The sequence below is a fragment of the Limulus polyphemus genome, unplaced genomic scaffold, assembly GCF_000517525.1.
Source record: "Limulus polyphemus unplaced genomic scaffold, Limulus_polyphemus-2.1.2 Scaffold745, whole genome shotgun sequence".
Taxonomy (NCBI): domain Eukaryota; kingdom Metazoa; phylum Arthropoda; class Merostomata; order Xiphosura; family Limulidae; genus Limulus; species Limulus polyphemus.
The window spans coordinates 170983-175203 of NW_013666355.1; positions in this window are offsets into that span (position 1 = coordinate 170983).

Below are 4221 nucleotides of genomic sequence, written 5' to 3' on the forward strand. Positions count from 1 at the left end.
CTCGACTTACAAAGGTTCTGGTACCGTTATTTTGAATAAAACTGATTACATTGAAAAAAATATGTGACATCGTAAATGGTGAAACAAAATTCATAAGGCTAGGCACTGTTTCGCAAAATGATAACACGGCAAAAACTGAAAACAAATTACAAAAACGCTTATTAGAACTGGTTAAGAAAGGTTCCTTACCACGTGATATTTATGACCGGATTAGGCCCGCAGGCTCACAACGTCCCCGAATGTATGGCCTTTCTAAAACGCACAAAAAAGATGTACCACTCCGCCCGATTTTGTCTATGATTGGCTCTGCACAACATGAATTAGCGAAGTGGCTTTCGGAAAGTTTAGAACAAGTGTTAACGTACTTGTCGGAAAACTGTATTCAATACTCATTTTCTTTTGCTACAACCATATAGAACCTTAGCCTTGACCCTAAACAATGCTCCTTCGACATCAGCAGTCTGTCTACTTATGTACCCCTGGAAGAAACCATCAAAATTTGTGCAGATACTTTGTATGATGGAGACGTTCAGTGCCCTCCAATACCTAATGACCTATTTATTGAACTGATGAATACTGCGACACGTTTGGTGGAATTCAGCTTTAATGATCTCTTGTATCAACAGATTGACGGAGTTGCCATGGGTTCTCCTCTTGGACCTGCCTTAGCCAATATTTTCGTTGGTTTCCATGAAAAAGAACTATTTAACAATGTTACCAGAAAACGTCATCCATCAAAGCTGTACTATTTCCTATAGATCATTTTCCAGATGGTTAGTGTCTGGCGAAAAGCTTCAGCAGATATTTCTTTTGCAACATCTCAACCAACAATTGGTCCAGTTATCAACGCTATTTTCAAGTTTTGAACAATTCGACTTTCAAGATCTAAGTATCAACATGAGTCGATGTTTCCATTTATCAACGTTATATTTTAAGATCTGTGCAAGAACTCAACTAACAGATGTTTCCGTATATAAAAGCTATCTTCAAGTTATGTGCAATATTAATATGTAATTGCCAAAAAAAGAAAACATGTAAAGTAGGTAAACTTTTCTAAATACCATACTTCATGCAAAGTACTTCAGGTAGAATGTGCTTGAGCCAAACTCGCATTGATATATAATTGATTGAAAATTATCTTGAAGGAAAACTAGGAAGTATAATATTCAGATCGCACATAAACGATTAATTAAGACTGAAATACTAATCATTTTTATTTAGAACAATTCCTTACTGATAAACATAAAATATAGGTCTAAGATTCCTTAACTAACAATGTGTAAATTACACTGGTTTCGTTTACCACCCTTTCGTTGCAGGAGGATAAGTAGGCGTTTTTCTGGATCTTAAAACGATCCTAGTTCTAATTGCTTGCCTTTTATCATCCTGATAATAGGACGTGCAAAGCTCAGCGTCTGATTAGCGCTGTGCTTCTATGCTTTAAATTTAACGAATCGTTCAATTACTTCTCTCTCGAAAATCCTTATTACGCTGAACTATATTTTCTACATATCCAATGTTTCTTTGTGTCTCAAGGGTGTCCTAAAGAAGAAGGATAAATGAGAATAAACTAATGGTGGAAAAAAAAAACTATTCCTAAAAGTGCTATCAAGTTTAAAACACTTTTTTTCTCTTATGACTGCTTCAATACTTTTCAACAGAACCCTCCAGTGGCACAGCGGTACGTCTGCGGACTTATACCGCTAGAAACCGGGTTTCGATACCCGCTGTTGGCAGAGCACAGATAGCTCTTTGTGCAGCTTTGTGCTTAATACAAACAGCAACTTTTCAACAGAGATATATTTCTAATACCCTCTCAAAATAAAGGTTTTGCCATGTGATGAGTATACTTTCATGTTAGTGGACGGTTGACATTATTCCTATTTAAATACATGTATATTATGTGTTCATTAGGTTATGGGGCAACAGTTCTACAATAGTGTGGTTTATTTATATTCTTAGATAACCGAAACACTTGAAGTTTGTTTGTTTTTCCAGAACACACAAATAGGTCATTACAGCAATGTGACTATGATTGAAAAAAAAAACCTCATTCTTATATTTCATCTATTGAGCTGTATGTTTGTCGTGAGTTTTAATCTTTTTTCAGAATCTGTGTGTGTGTGTTTGTTGTATAGCAGATCTACACTGGGCTATGTGCTGCGTCAACTTTTGGTAATCAAACTCCAGATTGTAGAATTGCAAATCCATAGACTTACCGCTGTCCCACTGGGGAACTTCAGGACTTATAAATTTACCAAGCTTTACATGTACCCGTCTGGTACTTCAAAAATCTGTAACGCAATAGGGAAGGTATTATTAATGGTATGAAACTGAATCAAAACCAGCATTTCACATTATTAGCGAATTTGGGTTACTAATTGATTTATATTTTGTGGACCTCAAGGTATTATAAATGCTGATAAAGTTGTCTAGAGTAGTTTATTATTATCCAATGGTTTCATGTCAATAAATGAAAAATAACGAACTTATTTCGTGATGCCATTTTTAAGGTTGATGTTTAACTCCATCATTAGATAAACAACTCTCTCAGTCCCAGAATTATATTCAATTACTAAATAAAAGACATATTTTAATATTTAGTTTGGAAGATCGCGCAAAGCTACATAAGGGCTATCTGCGCTAGCGTCCCTGATTTAACACTGAAAGACTAGAAGGAAAGCACTTAGTTATCACCAACCACCGCCAACTCTTGGGCTACTCTTTTACCGTCACATTATAGTGCCCCCACGGCTAAAATGGCGAGCCTGTTTAGTGGGACGGGGATTCAAACCTACGATCCGCAGATTGCGAGTCGAGCGCTCTAACCATCTGGCCATTCCAGGCCTTTTAATATTTCATTACTTTTCAAACATTTTGAAGATGGAAAACTTTGGGAAGTTTGAAGGGAAATACCCTTTATTCAATTCATAGTGATATAGAGGTGGAGGCGCGGGGGGGGGGGAGACATATATACGTCCATGATAATGAAAGAATTAATAAAGTTCGCTTTTCTGATATTTTTCTCCTACGCTCTTCCGCTTTGTTCACTATTCCCAAGTTAGAATACATCGAATCAAAAAAGAACGAAGCCTTAGAAAACCACACAAGTCCACTCTCTCTCTTTCCTAATAGGAATTTAGGTCTTTGTGACCTAGGAGGGTCAGGTACTATGAGACCCCTTCCTCCCTTCCGAACCATGGTAGGTCGTCCGTGAATGTGGAGTGTTAATACTACAAGAGGGTCGGAGTAAACTGCACTTGCTCCGACCCCTTTCAGGGAAGTCCACCTAAATGTATTGTTTGTTGGTTGAATTTCGCGCAAAGCTACACGAGTGTTTCCTGTGCAAGCCGTTCCTAATTATGAAATGACAGTCTAGAGGAAAGGCGAAGAGTCAACACCACCCACCGCCAACTCTTGAAACTACTCTTGTCAGACCAAATAGTGGAATTTGACTGTCACTCTTATAACACAGACACGGCCCCAAAGTGCGGAGGACGATTTTTTTTTTACGCATAAAATTGGATGCAAATTACTGAACCTCATCTCTACAAGTGCTTTGGATTTTATACCTGTGTATACATATAATGGCTCATCGGTAAGTTTGCAGGCTTACGACACTAAAAAACGGGTTTTGATGTTCGTGGTGCACGTGGCATAGATAGCCCACTGTGTAGCTTTGCACTTAACAACAACCAAATGTTAACTTTTTTTGTGTGTGTGGAGGTTTGTAAAATATTGAAAGTGAAATAAATTAGGTTGTGTACAGGAAAATACACCAAAATAAACTATTTCTAAACTGTTCAAGTATCAGGTAAAGCAGTTTCGAAATTATGCAAATAATTAAGAAAACATAGCAAAACATCTTGCAAACATGAGCCCCCCCCCCCGCAGTGGCACAGCGGTATGTTTGTGGACTCGTGATGGGCAGAGCACAGATAGCCCATTGTGTAGCTTTGTGCTTAACTACAAACAAACAAACTTGCAAACATGAATATAAATACAATAAAGTAAAGATCAACAATAACTAAAGATGATCTGTTGGATCCCCTTTGACATTAAGATTACTTGTTTCGGACATTCGCGCAATGTTACACAATGCTAGCCATCCCTAATTCTGAGCTGATAAATCAAGTAGAAAGCAGTTAGTGAACAGCACCAACTGCCAGCTCTTGGGTTACTGTAATCAATTACACAAGGTTGATTACACTATATTAAAAC